This window comes from Pongo abelii, chromosome 16 (genome assembly GCF_028885655.2).
Source record: "Pongo abelii isolate AG06213 chromosome 16, NHGRI_mPonAbe1-v2.0_pri, whole genome shotgun sequence".
In the NCBI taxonomy this organism is placed as follows: Eukaryota; Metazoa; Chordata; class Mammalia; order Primates; family Hominidae; genus Pongo; species Pongo abelii.
This window is the reverse complement of record NC_072001.2, coordinates 86,519,228-86,541,640: the sequence shown is the minus strand read 5'-3', so window position 1 is coordinate 86,541,640 and position 22,413 is coordinate 86,519,228. Positions and strand designations below refer to the sequence as shown.

The 22,413-nt window shown below is 38.5% G+C and overlaps 1 protein-coding gene across 11 annotated transcripts in view; it reads left to right on the top strand.

Moving 5' to 3' along the window:
• The window catches only part of SH3GL3 (SH3 domain containing GRB2 like 3, endophilin A3), a 167,710-nt gene that overhangs the window by 74,382 nt on the left and 70,915 nt on the right, over positions 1-22,413 (top strand). The window lies entirely within an intron of this gene.

Below are 22,413 nucleotides of genomic sequence, written 5' to 3'. Positions count from 1 at the left end.
GGTAGATAATCATACTCTCACTTCCAGATTTAGGGCTCCCTTAAGCATTTCTTATAGAGCTGGACTAGTGGTGATGAATTACCTTGGTTTTTGCTTGTCTGGGAAAGACTCTTATTTCTCCTTATTTTATGAAGGATAACTTTGCTAGGTATAGTATTTTTGGCTGTCAGCTTTTTTCTCTTTCAGCACTTTGAACATAAACCTCAAGCTCATTCTCTCCTTGCCTGTAATCTTTCTGCTGAGAAATCTGCTATTAGTCTGATGGGGGGCAGTTCCCTTATGTGACTAGATGCTTTTCTCTTGATGTTTTTAGAATTCTCTGTCTATCTTTGGCTTTTGACAGTATGCTACAGAGAAGACCTTTTTAGGTTATATCCATATCTATTTGGGGATCTCTGACATTCCTGTATCTGGATGTCTTAATCTCTTGCTAGACTTGGGAAGTTTTCAGCTGTTATTTTGTTAAATACGTTTTCTATGCCTTTGTCTTTCTCTTCATTTTCTGGATCATCCAGAATTTGAATATTTGGTCACTTTATGGCATCCCATATGTCATATAGGCTTTGTTGATTCTTATTCATTCCTTTTTCCTTTTTCTTTTTTGTCTCATCGGGTTATTTCAAAACATTTGTCTTTAAGTTCTGGAATTCTTATGCTTAATCTAGTCTATTCTTGAACCTCTTGAATGAATTTTTTATTTCATATGTTGAATTCTTCAGTTCCAGGATTTCTGTTTTGTTCTTTTTTTCATATCTCTCTCTTTAGTGAATTTCTCATTCACATTCTGAATTGTTTTTCTGGTATCTTTGTATTGTTTATCTGTGTGCTGTTGTATCTTACTGAGCTTCCTTAATAACATTATTTTGATTTTTTTCTGATATTTAAAAAATTTCTATTTCATTAGAATCTGTTGCTAGAAAATTATTGTGTTCCTTTGGAGGTGTCATATTTCCTTGCTCTTTCATGTTTCTTGTGTTTTTATGTTGATATCTGCGCATCTGATGTAACAGTCACTTCTTCCATTTTTTTGGATTGGCTTTAGAGGGGGAAGACTTTTTCCTGAAGATGTGTTTATGTTGATGGTTAGGTATAGTGCCTTAGCTTTGATTCTGGGTGCAGGCAATGGTGTAGTCTCGGTATGATTTCTTTGATTGTGAACAGCATGGTGTCTGTGATTGTCTCAGTGGCCTGGCTGTGGTTGTTAGTGGAGGCTATGGTGATGCTTTGCTGGGGATGCCTTTGCTGGCCCCAGCAGGTGGGCCAGTCCTTTGTGCCCAGTGGTGGCAGTGGTGGGCCAATTATGCCAGCCATTAGGCTGCTGGACAGTGTACATGGGCACCAGTGTTAGCAGATCCAGGCAGGCTGATTCTTGGGCCTCCAGGTGGCTTGCTCAGATTCCAGCAGTGTCAGCAGTGGGCTGGATGAGTGGGCAGGTCCTGGGGCCCCTGGGCAGTGTGTGTGGCATGGGAGATAGTAGTACCAGTGGCAGGACAACCCTTAGGCTTCCAAGTAGTCAGTGATGTTAGTGATGGTTGTGATGGGCTGGGTGGCCCCTCCTCAGGTCCCCAGGAGTACAAAGATACCAGTGGTGGTGGACTGGGTAGAGTGATCCCCAGGCCCCTGGGTGATGTACTCAGGCACTCAGGTCAGGGGGTGGTTGTGCCAGGCTAGGTGGTCCTGTCCTTAACCTTCTGATGGTATGCACAAGTGCAGGCTGTGGTGGGACAATCTGTGGTGGTGGGTGGGGAGAGCTTGTCCCCAAGGTGCAGATAAGTGCACAGCATCCCTGCTGCTCAGTGGGTGGGGCGGGGGTGGGGGTGGCTGTTAGTGAGAGTGACCCTAGGCATTTGGGCAGCTTTCAGGCTCTTGGGAGTGTACACGTTAGTCCTTAGCAGCAGCAGTAACAGCAATGATGACAGTGGGCAGGGAGCCTGTCCTCAGAGTGCATACTAGTGCACAGTGGCCACGCAGGCAAACAGGTGTCAGGCTTTGGGGAACATGCACATTGGCTCCCCTTGTTTCAGCAGCACAGCAGCAGCTTCCCTGGTGTGCCGCACCACCCATTCCCTGTGGTGTGGGACTCTTGAGTGGGCTAGAGTGCTAGGCACCCTGCTGCACTGCTGGGTCCAGCCAACATCATGCTACTGCAGTCCTCCAGTGTAGGGGGTTGTTAGTGGTGCTTCAGGGATGTCGAGATGCAGGGGCTATGGCATCCCAGGGCAGGATGCCCTGGTTGAGGTTAGGCATTCAGAATGGTGCTGTTCTGTAGTTGCTTAGGTATCAGGGGAGTGTGTAGAGCACTGTTAGTTCCCTTTCTGGAGCAAGGCCTTTGCACAATCTCTAGGCAGCTCCCTGTGCTAGTCTCAGGGCCCGAGAGAGTAGAGAGGCTCTTTCATGTCTAAGATTGCAGGAGTCAATGGTGGGAATGTGGACTTCTTGGGATCTCTTACCCTTTCTCTGCACCGGGAACCTCTCCAGGCTTCTAGCTGATGCCAGCTGAACTGGCCGCCTTGCTTTCCCTTACTTTTTGTGCCTCAGGTGTTTCCTGTCACTTCTCTGCTAAATTCCAGTGTTTCCTTTTAGATGTTCTGTTTGAAATGTGATTATCTATTTCCTATTTTGGTTCTTCTTTGGGGAGGTGGCGAGTGCCAGATACCTCTAGTCAGTCATTTTGAACCTCCCTGGCCCCTCTTCAGGTCAACTGTTTTTTTTTTAATAAGAGGATTTTTGCCCCTTAATTTTCTGGGATTATGTCCCGTATAATTCTTGTAAGGCAATCTAGACAAAATTTTAAGTCATTAATTTTGTGCTTTTTTTCTTATGTTGAAACTACTAAAAACAACAGGTTGGCTTTTCTTCAGTTAATCATCATGATTCATCTTTTCCATTATTTGTTAATTTGCCATCTAGCAATTGTATAATGAGAAATTCTTTTTTACCTTTTAAACTTTACTGAAGGCACCTAGGCCAGATCACATGGTTAGAGACATTACATTTATTTCCTACTAACACAAAGAAAGACAGCAAATAGTAACAAACCCCTACCCACACCTATACCCAAGCAAAACAATATTATCATGTTTGCTATCCTACAAGATCCGATTTCCCTTGACTTTTATTGGAGAAAAGTGTCAGTACTAGAAATTCAAACAGAATCCTTAACATGCCCTCAGATTATTTCAGGGATCCTTCAGTTCATTTTCTAGAGCAGTAGCTGGTCAGAGGGCCTACTACTTGGTGTGTGCCATTCTAGTGCTGAGGATACCATAATGAGTAATATTCATGAGTGAGACCATAATGAGTAAGATCCTGTCCCCAGGCATCTCATAGGCCACTGTGGGAAGCACATCAATAAATTTCAGTGCAGAATGGTTAAGTGCTGTGTAAGCCTTTAATGTATTAAGGAGATCTGCAGAAGGGGCACTCAACTAGGTCTGAGGAGTCCTAATGACCTTTGAAGCCTGTGCAGGAGTTAGCTATATGGAAAAACTTCCAGGCAATGGGAACAGCATATAAAAAGGCAGAAAGGAACAGGGTGATTTTGAGTGACCAAGAGTTTAGGAATGGAGAAGTGTGAGGTGTTTATGAGGAGGGCAATGAATGAGGCTGGAGAGAGGTAAGTGGCAGGCAGATCATGGAAGGCATGGTACACTGTGTTGAGTATGGATTTTATTTTAAAGGTGATGGAATCACTGAATCACTTTGGGGAATGGCATTATTCAATGGGTGTTTTGGATAACTCATTGGCAGTGGTGTGGAGGAAGAATTTGAGGAGTCAGTTAGGAGGCTGTTAGAGCAGTTCAGAGATGAGATGACAGTAGCCTGGACTGAGGATATGTTCATGGGAATGGAGAAAATAAAATGGAATCAGGAGATGTTTGGGGTGTAGAATGGATAGCACTTGGGGTGGTGTGTGTGTGTCTGAGAGAGAGAGACAGAATGAGAGAGAGAGAAAGATGAGAGAGATGGAAGACGTATATGTTAGGGAGCTCTATGCAGCATTTGTATCGCTGAAGGTTTTTATTTGGAAGGTGTTGATTGAATCTGTCTTTTTTTCTGAAAACTTCAGCACGTACAAGTAGCTGACTTATTGGCTGTTTTTAAAAACATTTGAATTCTATATATATTTCTGAGAGTCCATTAAATTTTTCTTAGGTCTAGGACAGCTTTTAGTTTCCAGACATTGTCAACTGTGTGGGTGGTCATTCCACTAATTGAGAGACGGGAAGATAGGCAAACAAGTAGAATGATGAGTTTGTAAATTGTGTTTTAGGTATCTTTGGAATATCCAAAGAAAATTTCCAAAAGGCAATTGGATGTGAAAAAATTGAAGTTTGAGAAGTTTGGGTTGGAGTTATGGATTTTCAAGTCAGTAGCAAAATAGGTGATTAATGAGTTCATGGTAATGGACAAAATCATCCAAGGAGATTATTTAGGGCAAGCATGATAGAAGGCCAAGGTTTTAACACTGGTTGAGAGAAAGAAATTATAAAGCTGACTGAGAAGTGTCTAAGGAGGAAGGAGATGATATTTAGACTGCAGAAGCCAAGGGAAGGGATGGTTTCAAGGTGGGAGTGGACAGTAGATTTAGAATGTCTCAGATCATCTAAGCTAGGAGCCTGAATTTATCCTGGGTATGAAGGAATTGGATGGTCATTGATGAGAGCAGTTTTAATGGAGCCAGAATGTAAAGTGTATCAGTTAGGAATGAGTTTGGCTGCAAGTTAAAGAAAACCCAACCATAGTGGCTTACAGATCTAGGCTTATTTTTCTCATCTAGCATGAAGTCCAGAGATGGGAGGCTGCTGGTGTTTGTTCAAGAACTTCATGATCATCAGGGTCTTCTTGCAATTCTTGAAGCATATTCGTTATGATCTCAAGCTGATTGATGCAGCCTCATACATGTTCATGTTCCAGATAGGAAGAAGGGAGGAAGAGTGGCATCTTCAAATCAGGAAACCAGTAATTTCCAAGAAATCCCCACCTGCAGCTAACTACTTAGGTCTCATTGGCCATAATGAGACATATGACTACCTGTGGTTACAAGGAATGCTGGGAAAGCAGGGAATGTTCTGGCATAGTGATCCATTGCCTGGGCTGGGCACATTGACACTGTAAGCAAAATTTGGGTTCTGTTAGTGAGGAAGAGGAGAGTGTTTATCGAGTGGCCAGCTAACAGTGTTGGACTTATATAGGTTGAGAAATGAATGGGAAGTGAGAAAATGGGGACAGTCCATGTCTATGACTCCTTCAGAGGCAGTTCTGAGGAGTATGGACTAGAGAAGGTGGTAGCCAGAGTAGAATACGGGGAAATAATGGAAGGTTACATTCTAGAATATGAAAGGCTTGAGCACATGTAAATATTGATGTGAGTGGGAAAGGTTGAAGATGCACAGGAGCTTTCACACCCCAGGACAATACCTAGAGACTTGGGATGGGTGAGGGCTGTGCTTTTCTTTTGTAAAATGGCAGAAGGGGTTCATATAGGAGCTTCTGAAGACAAATCGTTTAATAGGAAAGAGCATATACAGAGGCTTAGGATCTGGAAATACATTCACTTAAAACTATCCATGTTCAGTATCCATGTATTTCCAGTTTAAAGACTACTGCTTTAATCATATAACAGTTTCTGTTCAGTCATTAGCATTTCCAGTTCTATGTGATAATCACAAGTTGAGTGCCGACTTGATGTTAATTTTCTCCCCCTCCCCAGCTAGGGTTGGCCTCGGGTAGGGCATTGCCACGGGGAGGGTGTGTGCTCCCTTTGAGTCGCCTACCCCAGAGTTTCTTGCCCTCTGGGTTTGGAGTGTAGGATGAAAGAAGGGGAAAGTGGGGCAGGGACGTTTCTACTTCTTTGGTGATTGTAGTATGGCTTTGATCTCTCTGGTCCCTGGCAGGTGTTCAGAGCTGACTTATTCGCAGGTGTCCCATTTCCTTGCTGGGCCAATTTGTCTTCCCTCTGGTTAGTGTTTACTTGACTCATGCAATGTACGTTTTTATTTCTGGTGGCACTAATTCTTTAAGGATCCTCTTGGGAAGTATCTCCTTATCCTGGGACCCACTTCTGGTCCCAGGGTTTACCAGCCTTTGATCTGCCTTGATGTTGGGGGTTCTGTGTTTCAATATGTTCCCACAGATTGTGTTGGAAACTCAATTGCTACTGTAACAGTATTAAAAGGTGGGCCTTTAGAAGGTGAGTAGGCCATGAGGTCTTGCTCCTGTGAATGGAGAGAGTTTGGCCCCTATTTTCTCTCTATCTCATGTGCTCCCTCCCGCCTTCTGTTTTCTGCCATGGGATTTACCCTTGCCAGATGCTGATGCCATGCTGTTGGACTTACTGGCCTCCAAAACTGTGAGCCAAATAAATATCTTTTCTCTATAAATTACCCAATTGCTGGTATTCTGTTATAGCAGCAGAAAATGGGTCAAAACAGGAGTGGAGTTACTTCTAGTGCAGCAGTGTCTCTGTCTTCCCCTCTCTCTCCCTGTCTCCCTCCCTCTTGTTGGCTTAGGCCAAAAGATTCTAAACCTTTGTGTCTATGTATTTTTAAAAGTTCACAGATCCATTGACCTGATTCTGATATTCATAGGGGCTCCCTACAGACCAAGCAAATTTAATGGGAAAAGAACATTTGACTTCATAAAGAAGAAATTTAAAATATATTTTATAAGAAAAATGAATAAAATTTAAGAAAATAAAAATTAACTCCAGGTCCTAAAAACAAAAAATTCAGAAAAATAGTTACCTACTTCTGTTCCCCTCAGACTTGTTCTCAGCAACATTAAATGCCAGAAAGCAGCAGAAATTGCAATATTTCCAGAGTATTGAGGAAGGAATAGAATGACCCTCAAATACTATACTTAGCTTGATGCATAGAAGGCACTAATTTTGTTGTTGTTGTTGTTAAACACATACCAGAATGCAAAGGTCTTTTCTCTGGGAATGGTTGCAGAAAAGTATGTGTAACTCATTGTACTTTTGTAAAAGAAAAACATGTGTTTGTATATGTAAATTTAGGAAAAAGGTGGAAAGAATTGTCTCAGACTGATTAAACCCAGGAATGGAGGGAACTTTGCCTCTTAATTCTTATAATGAAGTCAAAGTTTTAATAAAATTTGGTAATATTTTACGTTTTGTATTTTTTAGTTTTTGAAAAATACCATCTATGTAAAAAAAAAGCAAATATCGTAGATCAAAGCCTAATTATACATTTTTTTTTTATTTAAAACAAGCTGTTCTTGCATATTCATTAAAAAAAAAACTCAGGTATATTATTTGTGCCAGAACAATCTTTAGACTTATATCTAGTGGTGAACTTTAAGAATAAAACATTATCAGCTTCAACCTTCTACGTCCTTTTAAAGGTGATTAAACTTTCCTAGGTTGGACAGGATGGCTTGAGGAGAATGACATACATTAATTTTTCTAGCCAAATTATTTCATGTGGTTCAAAACCCATTCAGTCATTCTATTATACAATCTGATCTTTTAAACTCATCTAAATAGCTACTCAACATTGTCCTTATCAGGCCTAGGTCAATGATAAAGGTACATAACAGAATAAATCTCCCTAAAGGAAGAAAGGAAAAGATTAAGTCTCTCCCAAATCCCCATGAAACTTCGTGTTCCTACATGGACCTGTTTGTAGTCTGGTCCCCAGACACAGTTGAGATCTGGGAACACGGGGTCCCAGAAAGAAAGCAGCCTTCATGATTAATTCACTTTCAAAGGTTCTGCCTTAACCATTCAGGGTGTTCTAAAAAGAATCTTCTGAAAGACCACATTTTGCTATGAAATCAATCAAAAACAAAATACCAGTTAGAATCAAACTTTTTAAAAGGTGAGACTCATAGAGGCCTCCAATTAATGATCATTGGGTACATGTTGACAACTTTTTAGGAAACTTTAGAGATTAATGGGGAAGATATCAGTCTCATCTACCAACCGTAATTGAAAATGGGCAAAAAAATACAAATATATAAAAACTGGCATCAGTGCTGGAAACTAGAGAAGGGCATTGCCCAACTTGGAGAAGTTCTGCCCAATATGATGCAAACTGCAGAAAGCCACATGGGCCAAATCGTAGACATCCTTTCTGAAAAAAAGATAGGATGTGCAAAAAGTAAATACAAGTAAATCCTACCAGACCAGGCTGTTACTGAGCAGCTACTAATTTCTATGTGTGAGAGCTCAGAGGGGTCAGCCCCTGTACGGATTGGGAACATTTATTCTAGTTGGAACCCCTTTTCCCAGAGTGGGTCCACACTTAGAATCAGCTCCTGCAGGAAGCCCAAAGCTGAGCCTGAGGACAGCAGGACTTTTTCTGGATATGGTGGACAGGGCATCCAGAAAGTGTGGGGTCCTGGGCACACTCAGCCAAGAGTGGGTGGGGCCAAACCTTTTTCTGTTTCCTGTCTCATGTTCTTGTGCTGGGACATTTCCTTGATTCTGCCTTTTTTTTTTTTTTTTTCTTGAGACAGAATCTTACTTTGTTGCCCAGGCTGGAGTGCAGTGGCACAATCTTGGCTCACTGCAACCTCTGCCTTTGGTTTCAAGTGATTCTCCTGCCTCAGCCTCCTGAGTAGCTGAAATTACAGGCATGTGCCACCATGCCCAGCTAATTTTTATATTTTTAGTAGAGATGGGGTTTCACCATGTTGGTCAGGCTGGTCTCGAACTTCTGACTTTGTGATCCGCCCAAAGTGCTGGGATTACAGGTGTAAGCCACCACGCCCAGCCAACTCTGCCTTTTTAATAAGCAATTCTGATTTCAGTTTTGTCCATTCTGTACTCACTTTTTTTTATTGAGTTTTCCACCCTTCATTTTTCATGGTAGCCTTTTCTTGTTTTGTGCATATGAAATCTTCTCAAATTTTCCTATTAGGTATTAATGAAAACTTTAAAAAGTTCCCCTCTATACTTTTATTATCTCTGTTTCCTTTGGACCATTCTAAAGTTTCCTCTTTGACATTTCCTGTCACGCTCCTGGTTTTCCTAAAATTTCTGTGGTTTCTGATTGTCAGTGTATTGGAATGAAGGACTAGACCCATCACTGTAGGTAGCTGGAGTGGGTTTTTGTCTGTTTACCTAACAGTCTTCCCTCCTTACTGGAAGGACTGAGTATAGGGGTGGGTGTGGTGATCAGTTTTATACTAGGGTCAGTGGCCAAGGGGGACTCAGACAGGAAGGCTGGAAAAAAGCATTTTACCTTGGAATGCAGGGCTTTGCTTTTGGGCAGGGCTGCCTCTTCATGTTGCCCCTTCTATCTGTTGGAATGTTGGGAAAGATCTCTAGCTTCTCTCAGATCTTCACATCTACTTTGGGGCCATCAGCAAAGTCCAGTCTCTTTAGAGTGTGGGTGCAGTCTTCAGCCTGGGGACAAACGCTCCAGTTGCCTGTTGCTTAGTTGATAATATTAATGGCTAATATTTAATGAGACTTAACAGTGTCAGATACTGTTCTAAATACTTTCCATACAGTAATCCTTACAAGGCAGATACTGTTATAATCCACATTTTTTAGATAAGGAATTGGAGGCACAGAGAGGTTCACAGTTGCAGTGGAGCAGAGATTTCAATCAAGATGCTGTAACTAAAGAATTTGCCTTTGGGTATACAGATGGCGTGTGGGGATGGGGGTGGAGGGGCTCTGTTGATCCTTATTGCTTTCCACCATACAGTTATTTTATTAAGTCCCCTGATGATTCTCCAGGATCACTCTGTTCTTTTTATTTTTACATTGTTTAGACTTGGAATTTCTCTGTATCAACTTTTATCTTGGGAGCAGTTTTCTACTATGCATATACTGGTTGGCTTTATCCTCAGCTCTCTAATCCCATCTGCTCTCTGTCTTCTAGGAATTTCTCACCATTTATGATCTGTTGCTGGCACCCTTTCTTGTTTTTCAGCCCTGTTATGGATGTTATGGATATGCCTCTCTCTATATAGATATATCTATATAGATATATAGAGAGAGGAATGTGGTACACAGAGAAGATGTGTGTATTTGGTCCACCATCTTGATTCAATTTCTGTAATATTTATTATATGCATTTTATCTATTTACTTCCTGGAAGTGAGATTAATTAATTTTTTATTATGCTGCTATAATGATTAAATTTTGAAGTAGCATTTAGCGTGCAGGGAGTACAGTCACAATGTAATAGCCCCTGGGATTTTTGTTCTCTTGAGTATAGGTTATTAGACTCTGTATGGCTTTGTTGTGATTCTGCTGAACAGAGACTTCCAGATGCGGATTGTCAGACATGAACATTATTTCTACTATTCAGACAGATAGGGAAGAAGTGGTCCAGCAGTGCTTGTTAAACTTCCTTTTAGAAGAATAAATCAGGATAAATACAATCAATGTAAATATTAAATACATTGAATGCAGGGCTCATGGAAGGGGTAGTTTAATATTTTAAAAATTGAAATAAAATGTACATATAGGAAAGTGACAGACCATAAGTGTACAGTATGATGTATTTTAACAAAGTGACACATTCATGTGATCAGTTCAAGATATAGAACATATCTATAGTGGCACCCAAGAGGACCCCTTATAACCTTAATTTACAAGTAACTACCACACCAGCTTCTATCACCATAGATTAGCTTTTCCTGTTTTTGAATATTGTATGAATGGAATAATGCAGTATGTTCTCTTTTTTGAACTTTATGTAATTAGACGTAAATATATTGAGCTTCTTTCATTCAGTGTTAGGTCTGAAATTTACCCATGTTGTTACATATTATAGGAGCAGTTAATTCTTTTTCATCATAATACTGTATAGTGTTGTATTGTAGAAATAGCCACAATATAATTATTAATTAATATGGGCATTTGTTTCTAGTTTTTGATTATTATGAGTAATACTATTTTTACATGGATTTTGGTGCACATATGTAGGTATTTCTGCTGGGTAGATACCAGCAGAATTGCTGAGTCATAGGGTATGGTTATTTTTATGTTCAGCTTTAGTAGATTCTGCCAAACTGTTTTATAAAATAGTTGCACCAATGTATACTCCTACCAATAGTGTATGAGTGTTCCAGTTGCACCATTAATCCTTGGAAACACTTGTGTTGTTGTTGTCGTCATTTTAAAGTAATTTTGGCCATTCTGATAGTAATGTACTGGCATCTCATTGTGGTTAATTTGTATTTCCACGATTATAATTAGGTGAAAACATTGTCTTATGCTTATTGGCCATTTGGATTATTGTCTTAGTCCCTACAGGCTGCCACAACAAAAATACCATAGACTAGATGGCTTAAATAACAAATATTTCTCATGCTTCTGGAGGCTGGTAAGTCCATAATCACTGCACTAGCAGATCTGGTGTCTGATAAGGGCCTTCCTGGTTCATAGATGGCAATCTTTTGCTGTGTCCCTGTATGGTGGAAGAGTAGGAGAGCTTTCTCTGAAGTCTCTTTTATATGGTCACTAATTCCATTCCAGAGGGATCTATAATACCTTCATGGCCTAACATCTTCCAAAGACTCTACCTCCTAATAGTATCATTGGGCAGTCAGAATTTCAATTTATGAATTTTGAGGGGACGCAAACATTCAAGCCATAGCAGAAATCTTCTTTTTGTGAAATTGCCTATACAAGGCTCTTTTGACTGTTTTTTAAAATATTGAATCTATTTGCCTTTTTCTTCATGACTCATCGGAGTTCTTTTTAATATTTGAATATGATTCTTTGTCAGATAGATGTGTGGAAAACATCTTCTACTCTGTGGCTTGATATTTCACTCTCTCAGTCTTCTCTTAGGTTTAATGAAATACAACATATGAATCCTTTTCTTGAGAGTTAGTATTTTGGGGTCTGGTTGAGATATCTCCTATCCTAGGGTTATGTTATCTTGTAGATATCATAAGATTCTAGAATCTTTAAATTTTTACCTTAAACATTATTTTAAGGTCAATGAGGAATTATTTTTGAGGTATGGTGTAAAGCAGGGGTCTTAAATTATTTTTAAGAATAGAAAGGATACCTGAAATCAGAGGATTTGAGAACTGGTGATTTAAAAGCTATAAAATTCCCAAACAACAGCTTTAGCTGCATCTCATAAGCTTAGGTTATATCTATACATTTGCATTCCTTATTTAAAAATATTCTCTAATCTTCATCTTTGACTCAGGCTGTTTATGCATGTGTTGTTTAATTTCCAAATAATTGAAAAATTTTCAGATATTGATTTCTGTATTAATTTTTGTGGTCAGAGAACCTACTCTGCATGATTTTGGTCTTTGAAATTGTTAGAAATGTCCTTTGTGGTTCCGCATATGGTCTATTTTGGTAAATGTTCCATGTCTACTTGAAAATAATCTTTATTTTGTAGTTATTTGCTATAGTGTTCTACATATGATGGTTCAAGTCATGTTAATCTACTGATTGTTTTCGTCTGCTTGTTTTATAAGTTGCTGAAAGGTGTATTAAAAAATTTAAAATATTTGGAATTCTAGTTTTAGTTTTATAAGATTGTGCTTTATACATTGTGAGGCTATGTTACTAAGTGCTTAAAGATTTAGGATTGTTATGTCTCTTTTAAATTGACTTTTTACAATTGTTTAAATGTTCTTTATTCTAGTAATAATGTTTTCTGTATAAAAGTCTATTTTGTAGGATATTAGTATAGATTCTAAAGGTTTTTATTGTTGATGTTAGTGGTTTTTTTTTAGATTTAAAATTTCTGTGGGTAATAGAGGTGTAAGTATTTATGGCATGTATCAGATATTTTGATACAGGCATACAATAAGTAAGGATTATTACAATGTGTAATGATTGTCAGGGTAAATGGGGTATTCCTCACCTCAAGCACTTATTTCTTTGTGTTATGAACATTCTAATTGTACTTCCTCAGTTACTCTAAAATGTACAACAAATTATTGCTGACTGTAGCCACTCTATTGTGATATCAAATATTATATCTTATTCATTATATCTGACTATACTTTTGTACCCATTAACCATCCCGATTCCCTCTACTACCCTTCCCAGCCTCTGGTGACCATCTTTCTACTCTCTGTCTCCATGAGTTCAATTGTTTAAATTTTTAGTTCCCACAAATGAGAACATCGGATGTTTGTCTTTCTGTGCCTGGCTTATTTCACTTAACATAATGTCCTCCACTTCCATCTGTGTTGTTGCAAATGACAGGATCTCATTCTTTTTTATGGCTGAATATGTACCACATTTTCTCCATCCATTCATCTGTTGATGGACACTTAGATTGATTCCAAATCTTGGCTATTGTGAATAATGCTGCAGTAAATATGGGCAGCAGATATCTCTTTGATACACTGATTTCCTGTCTTCTTTCCTAGCAGTGGGATTGCTGGATCATATGGTAATTCTATTTTTTGAGGAAATTCCAAACTGTTCTCCATCGTGGTTGTACATCCTTACCAAGGGTGTATGAGGGTTCCCCTTTCTCCTTGCCAGCATTCGTTATTGCCTATCTTTTGGATAAAAGCCATTTTAACTGGGGTAAGATGATATGTCATTGTAGTTTTGATTTGCATTTCTCTGGTCATCAGTGATGTTGAGCATCTTTTCATATACCTGCTAGCCATTTGTATGCCTTCTTTTGAGAAATGTCTATTCAGATCTTTTGCTCATTTTTAAATTTTATTATTAGATTCTTTTTCCTGTAGAGTTATTTGACCTCCTTTTATTCTGGTTATTAACCCCTTGTCAGATGGATAGTTTGTAAATATTTTCTCCCATTCTGTGGGTTGTCTTTTGACTTTGTTGATGTTGAAAAGCCTTTGCTATGCAGAAGCTTTTTAACTTGATGTGATCCCATCTGTCCATTTTTATTTTAGTTGCCTGTGCTTTTAGGGTACTACTCAAGAAATCTTTGCCAAAATCAGTGTCCTGAAGAGTTCCCCCAATGTTTTCTTATAGTAGTTTCACAGCTTGAGGTCTTAGATTTAAGTCTTTAATCCATTTTGATTTGATTTTTGTATATGGTAAGAGATAGGGATCTAGTTTCACTCTTCTGCATATGGATACCCAGTTTTCCCAGCATCATTTATTGAAAAGACTGTCCTTTCCCCAGTATATGTTCTTGGCACCTTTGTTGAAAAGGAGTTCAGCGTAGATGTATGGATTTATCCCTGGGTTCTCTGTTTTGTTCCATTGGTCTGTGTGTCTGTTTTTTATGTCAGTACCATGCTGTTTGGTTACTACAGCTCTGTAGTATAATTTGAAGTCAGTTAATGTTATTACTCCGGTTTTATTCGTTTTGCTCAGGATGGCTTTGGCTATTCCGGGTCTTTTGTGATTCCATATAAGTTTTAGGATTATTTTCTCTATTTCTGTGAAGAATGTCATTGGTCGTTTGATAAAAGTTGCATTGAGTTTGTAGGTTGCTTTGGTAGGTATGAAATTTTAACAATATTGATTCTTCCAATCCATGAACATGAACTATCTTTCTATTTCTGGTGTCCTCTTCAATTTTTTGCATCAATGCTTTATCATTTTCATTGTAGAGATATTTAACTTCTTGGGTTAATTCTTAGGTATTTTATTTAATTTGTAGCAATTGTAAATGTGTTTATTGATTTCTTTTTCAGATTGTTTTCTGTGGACATACAGAAATTCTACTGATTTTTTAATGTTGATTTTGTATCCTACAACTTTATTGAATTTGTTTATTGGTTCTAATACCTTTTTGGTGGAGTATTTAGATTTTTCCAAATATAAGATCATGTTATTTGCAAACAAGGATAATTTGACTTTTTCCTTTCCAATTTAGATGCCTTTTTCTTTATCATCTGATTAGCTGCTTTTTTTTTCTTTATCATCTGGTTACTCCAGTACTATGTTGAATAACAGTGGTGAAAGTGGGAATCCTTGTCTTGTTCTTTATCTTACAGGACAGGCTTGCATTTTTTCCTCATTCAGTATGATACCAGCTGTGGGTCTGTTGTATATGGCTTTTATCGTATGGAGGTATGTTCCTTCGATATCCAGTTTTTTTAGGGTTTTTATAATGAAGGGACTTTAAATTTTATCAAATGATTTTTCAGCATCAATTGAAATGATCATATGATTTTTGTCCTTCATTCTGTTGATATGATGTATCACACTAATTGATTTGCATATATTGAACCATTCTTGCATTCCTGGGGCGAATCCTACTTGGTCATGATGAATAATCTTTTTCTTGTGTTGTCAAATTCAGTTTGGTAGTAATTTGTTGGGGATTTTTGCATTGATGTTCATGAGAGATATTGGCCTGTAGCTTTGTTGTTGTTGTTTTGTTTGTTTGTTTGTTTTTTGATGTATCTTTGACTGGTTTAGGTATCAGGGTAATACTGGCCTCATAGAATGAGTTTGGAAGTCTTCCCACCTCCTCTATTTTTGAGTATAATTTGAGTAGGATTGGTATTAGTTCCTCTTTAAATGTTTGGTAGAATTCAGCAGTGAAGCCATCATGTCCCAGGCTTGTCTTGCCAGAAGACTTTGTATTTCAAACGAGATCAAATGAGAGGTTTGATCTCGTTACTTGTCATTAGTCTATTCAGACTCTGGATTTCTTCATGGTTTAATATTGGTAGGTTGTACGTGTCTAGGAATTTATCTGTTACTTCTAGATTTTCCAATTTATTGACATATTGTTGCTCATAGTAGTCTCTAATGATCCTTTGAATTTCTGTGGTATTGGTTTTAATGTCTCCTTTTTCATCCCTGATTTTATTTGGGTCTTCTCTCTTTTTCTTAGTCTGGCTAAAGGTTTGTCAATTTTGTTCATCTTTTCCAAAAAACCAACATTTTGTTTTGTTTACCTTTTATATTGCCTTTTCTTTTTCAATTTTATTTATTTCTGCCTGATTTTTTTTTCTTTACTAATCTTGGGTTTGATTTGCTTTTGCTTTTCTAGTTCTTTAGATGCATCATTAGGTTATTTATTTGAAGTTTTTCTACTTTTTTGATGTAGGGGCTTATTGCTATAAATTTTCCTGTTAGTACTGCTTTTGCTGTATCCCGTAGGTTTTCGTATGTTGTATTTCCACTTTCATTTGTTTCAAGGAATTTTAAAATTTCCTTCTTCGTTTCTTCATTGACCCACTGGTCCTTAAGTAGCATATTGTTTAATTTTCATGTGTTTGTATAATTTTTAGAGTTTCTATTATTTTTAGTTTTATTCCATTGTGGTCAGAGAAGATACTTGATATGGTTTATCCTTGAGAATGATTGCTGAGGAGAAGAATGTGTGTTCTGCAGCTGTTGGATGAAATGTTCTGTAAATATCTATGAGGTCCATTTGGTCTATAGTGCAGATTAGGTCTGATGTTTCTTTATTGAAATGCTAATGAGTAGTTTACACACCACAATTACAGTGTTATTATAGTCTGTATTTGTCTATGTACTTACTGTTATCAGTGAATTTTGTTCCTTCAGATAATTTCTTATTGATCATTAATGTTCTTTTCTTTCAGATTGAAAAACTCCCATTAGCACAGTGATTATTAGGGAGTGAAAAGCTCCCGTTAGCATAGGTCTGATGTTGATGAAATACTTCAGCTTTTGTTTGTCTGGGAAAGTCTTTATTTCTCCTTCATGTTTGAAGGATATTTTTGCAGGATATAATATTCCAGGATAAAATCTTTTTCCTTCAGCTATTTAAATGTATCATGCCACTTTCTTCCAGTGTGAAAGGTTTTTACTGAGAAATCTGCTGCCAGACATAATGGAGATTTTTTATATGCTATTTTTTTCTTTTATCTTGCTGCTTTTAGGATCCTTTCTGTATTCTTTACCTTTGGGAATTTGATTATTAAATGTCTTGAAGTACTCTTATTTGAGTTAAATCTGCTTGGTGTTCTATACCCTTTTTGTACTTGAATATTGACATCTTTCTCCAGGTTTGGAAAGTTTTCTATTGTTACCTCTGTGAATAACCTTTCTATCCTGATCTCATTCTCTACCTCCTCTTTAAGGTCAATAACTCTTAGATTTGCCCTTTTGAAGCTATTTTCTAGATCTTGTTAGGTTTGCTTTATTCTTTATTATTCTTTTTCCTTTTGTCTCCTCTGTGTATTTTCAAATAGGCTCACTAATTCATTCCTCTGCTTGATCAGTTCTGCTCTTTAGAGACTGATGCATTCTTCAGTTTGTCAGTTGAATTTTTCAGCTCCAGAATTTATGCTTAGTTCTTTTCAATGATTTTAATCACTTTGTTAAATTTATCTGATAGGATTCTGAATTCCTTCACTGTGTTATCTTGGATTTCATTGAACTTCTTCAAAACAGCTCTTTTGAATTCTTTGTCTGAAAGGTCACATATCCCCATCACTCTAGAACTGGTCACTGGTACCTTATTTAGTTCATTTGGTGAGGTCTTGTTTTTCTGGACGGTCTTGATACTTGTGGATGTTGATTCATGTCTGGGCATTGAAGAGTTAGGTATTTATTCTAATCTTCACAATCTGGGCTTGTTTATACCTATCCTTCTTCAGAAGGCTTTCCAAGTATTCAAAGGGAATTGAGCATTTGATCTAAGTCTTTGGTCACTGCAGCTATATGTGCATTAGGGAGTGCCCTAAGCCCAGTAACTCTGTGAATCTTGCAATCTTGTAGAAGTACTGCCTCAGTGGTCTTGGGTAAGATCTGGGAGAATTCCTTGGATTACCAGGCAGAGTCTCTTGTTCTCTTCCCTTACTTTCTTCCAAACAAATGCAATCTCTCTCTCAATGCTGAGCTTCTTAGAGTTAGTGGAGGGGTGATACAAGCACTTCTGTGACCATCAGAAGTGAGATTGTGCTGTGTCACATCTGAAGCCAGAATAGTACTGGGTCTTGCCCAAGTTCTATTACAACTATTTCCTGAATTCTGCTGATGTTTATTCAAGGGCCAAGGACTCTTTAGTCAGCAGAAGTTGATTCCTGCCAGAACTGGATCTTTCCCTTCAGGGCAGTGGATTTCCTTCTGGCCCAGGGTGGATCTAGAAATGCAGTTCAGGAGCTAGGGCCTGGAATCGGGGGCTGTAGGAGTCTGCTTGGTGCTTTACTTTACTGTGGCTGAGCTGCTACGCAAGTTGCAAGACAAAGACCTCTTTTTCACTCTCCTTTCCTCAAGCAGGAGGAGTCTCTGCCCAGACAATCACTGCCCCAGGCCCATGGCAACTATAGCTTGGCTACTGCTGATGTTTATTCAAGGCCCAAGGGGTCTTTATTCAGCAGGTGGTGAGTTCTGCCAGGTCTGGGTCTCTCCTTTCAATGCAGTGGGTTCCCTTCTGGCCCAGGGTGGGTTAAGAAATGCCCTCCAAGAGCTAAGGCCTGGAATTGAGGAAATGAGAAGTCCTCTTGGTGCTTTAGTTTACTGTGGCCCTGCTGGTATCCAAGTCACGAGATGAAATCCTTTTTACACTTCCCTTTCCTTTCTTCAAGCAGAAGGAGCCTTTCCCTGTGGCTGCTATAGCTGAGAATGTGCTGGGTCACACATGAAACCAGCACAGTACTGGGTCTTGCCAAGGCCTGTGATGACTGTTGCCTGGCTACAGATGGTGTTTATTCAAGGCCCAAGGGTGTTTATTCAAGGCCCAAGGGCTTGTTAGTCAGCAGGTAGTGAATTCTGTGACACTGGGTCCTTTCCTTCAGGGTAGTGTGTTCTTTTCTGGACCAGGATGGGTCTAGAAATGTTGTCTGGAAGCCATGGCTTTAGGACTTTGCTTGGTGCTTTATTTTACTGTGATGGAGCTGGTATCCAAATTGCAAGACAAAGTCATCTTTACACTTCCCTCTTCTCACAGAACTGTGAGCCGCATTGCCTGGAGTTGGGGAAAGGGTGATGCAAGCACTCCGTTGGCCACTCCAGCTGGTGTCTCCCTGGAAAGTTATCTATTAATAAAGTTTCCTGGGTTGCATGCACCCCAGTTCCACTGGCTGTAGGCCCAGCATAGCACCAGTATTTGTCCAGGAATTGCAGTCCTTGTGGCCTAGACTGCCTTTCAGGTTTATTTAGGGCCCCAGAACACTTTATCCCACAGTGGTGGGGCTAGCCAGAACTCAGTTTCTGACTGCTGGGATGTACGATTGCCCTTTGGCTAGGGCTAGTCTAAGTGCTCCCTCCATGGGCACTGGCCAAAGCCGGTGGGAAACACTGGGAAAGGCCTGTGTTGCTTTGCACTGTGACAGGGCAGCACTGAGTTCCAATGCAAATTCCCAAAATTACTTTGCCCTTCCTCCCCCAAGTGCACAGATTCTCTCTCCATCCCATGCTGCACTGCTGGGGTATGGAGGAGTAGTGTCAGCAATTCAAAACTCTTTCCTACCCTCTTCAGTGCCTCTTTCTTTGATACAAAGTTAAAATCAGGTGCTGTGATTGCTCACCTGATTTTTGGTTCTTATGAAGGTGCTTTCTTGTGTGGATAGTTGTTCTATTTGGTGTTCCTGCAGGGGGGACGACTGCTGGAGGGTTCTGTTGAGCCATCTTTCTCTGCCTCCTCCTCCAGAAATCAATGTTAGTGTTTTTCTGATGTATCTTTTTGCACCTGTTTATTTTTCTTTCATGTTATTACCTTTAGTGTGCATCTCTTATTGGCAGGATATAGTGTAGCTTTTTTTGTTTTGTTTTTAAATCCTGGCTGATGCTTCTTGTCTTTTAATTGGAATATTTAGTCCATTTTCATTTAATGTAATTATTCATATTTTTACATTTAAATCTGCTATGTTATTATTTGTTTTCTATTTATCTCATTCATTCTTTGCTTCTTTCTCCTTTCTTGCCTTCTTTTGGATTAATCACTTTAAAGAATTATTCCATTTTACTACTGTAGTAGCTTGCTAGTTATGTATTATTTTATAATTATTTAAAAAGCAATACTAGAAATTATAGCATATTTTTTTAAATGTGGTGGTGTCTTCATTAAATTAGTACGGTATCACTTCCAAGCAATAGAATAGACCATATAACAAGAGTCTCACTTAACTCCCTTAGTGGTGGCTTTTGTGCTATCATTTTTATGTTTCTGAAATTCTACATACATTTAAAACCTCACAAGACATTACTTTTATTTTAAGCTGTGAATATTCATTTAGATTTATCTTTCTGGAGCTCTTCATTTCTTTCCCTATTTTCTTATTTCCATCTGTTTCAATTTATATATGTGTGTGTGTATATAATAAAAAATTATATGTATGTGTGTTTCCATTTATATGTATTTATATATATAAATTCACATATATTACATAAATGTATGTATATATAATACATACACACACACACTACATATATAATTTTTTAAAGAACTCCGTTTAGTGTTTCTTTTGGTGTTTGTCCATTGTGAGGAATTCTCTCAATGCTTTTGTCTGAAGATTTCTTTGATTTTGCCTGTTTATGAGGGATATATTCATTGACAGGGAATAGAAGCTTAGATTGGCAGATATTTTCTGCCAGCATTTTAAAGATGTGATTTCATTGTTTTTTGCTCCTTGATTTGTCTTGTAACATCAGCTAAGAATCTTTTTGTTGCTTCTTTGAATGCAATGTGTATCTTTCTCTTTGATTGCTTTAAAATTTCTCTTTGTCTTTGGTCTTCAGCAGTTTGACTATAATGTGCCTAGGTATGTTTATCTTCATATTTATCCTGCTTGGTATTCATAGAGAAGTTTCAATCTGTAGCTTGGTGTCTTTTTTTTCTGTTTTGAATAATTATTGTCCATCTCCTCTTCAAATATTGTTTCTTCTCATTTCTTTGAACTCTAAAATACACCTGTGTTAGGTATTTTCACCATGTCTGATGTGTTTATAGTGCTCTTTTTTGTGTTTTTCATCTTCTTTCCCTTTATGTTTCAATTTAGATACTTTCTACTGACTGAACTTCCAGTTCACATATTCTCTCAGTTGCTGTTTAATTGTTATTAAACACTTCTGTTGGGTCCTTAATTTTAGTTATCGAATTTTCATCTGTAATTTTCATTTGCTTTCTTTTTATGTATTCCAATTTTTGATAAAAATTTTACATTGTCATTTATTTTATTCAACATATCATAGTTACATTAAAAATCATTTCTGATGTCAATATTGGGATTACCTGTTGGATCATCTATTCTTTTCTTAGTTTTCCATTGTTGGTTCAGTATCCTGGTATGCCAAATTATTTTTATTTGCATGGCACATATCATGTGTGAAGAATTGTAGCAGGTCTGAGTAATGTATCTTCCTCCAGAGATTATCTAGTTTTATTCTGGCAGATAATGAGGGTAAAGGCTTGCAACCTTGCTACAGGTGGATTGAAATGATTCAAGTTTGCATTCCAGGCTTTGTGAGGGCATGTCCCCTTGCTTGCTTTTACTCTTAGGGTTTAGGTATTCAGGGATGAATTAAAATCCCAGGATGTTTTTCCTTATTGAGCAGTCCTGAACTCCAGTTTCTGTCTCTTGATCACTGTGATACTGCAGAAATATCTGCTTAGATATTTAGCCTTCTAGCAGCCTCTTTGTGCTGGTTTCTTATCATCTGCCTTGTGTATTCAGCTTAGGAATTGTCAAAAGCCTCAAGAGGAAATTGAACATAGCTTGTCAGGTTTGCTTCTTTATGTTTCCCTTTTTCCCAGAAATTTGGCCTCTTATATCCTGGTTTCCTTGGTTACAGTGTATTCCAGTTTTTCTCTTACACAACCTAGTGAGACTGCTGCAAGTTCCAGGCTGGTGTTTTCTGCTCAGACTTTATGTCCTATGTTGCAAGACAGAACATTTCCCAAAGAGAACAGTCAGCTGTAGGTGTATCACTACCCTCAACACATTTCCCTTCCTCCCGATTTTGGCCCCTCAGATCCTGGCTGTCTTGGTTGCTCTGATGACCTCAGAGATCTCTTTAAACTTGGAAATTTGAAAAAATTTTAGACTTACAGAAAGGGAAGTTGCAAAACTAGTACAGAGAGTTCACATATACCCTTCACTCGTCTTTCCCTAATGTTAACAACTTACATATTACCTTTACTATTGATACTTAAAATTGTGTTGCCATATTCTCCAAGCTGATAACAACAGAGCATGACTGCCAACTGGTTGAAAGGAGAAAAAGGAACCTTTCAAAAGGGTGACATTTTTGGCACAGGGCTTCTCAAAGTGTGTTCCTTAGAACACCAGTCCTTGGAGATTTTCCTATTAGACAACTTCCACAGCTCAATAACTGTGGGAAATGCCACATCTACATATATCTGCCCCTTTGGAAATCCACAGTGCCCATTACCATTTTATTTTTTTTATTTTTTTTGAGATGGAGTCTTGCTCTGTCACCCAGGCTGGAGTGCAGTGGTATGATTTCAACTACCACAACCTCCGCCTCCTGGGTTCAAGTGATTCTCGTGCCTCAGCCTCCCGAGTAGCTGAGATTACAGGTGTGCACCACCATGCCTGGCTAATTTTTGTATTTTTACTAGAGATGGGGTT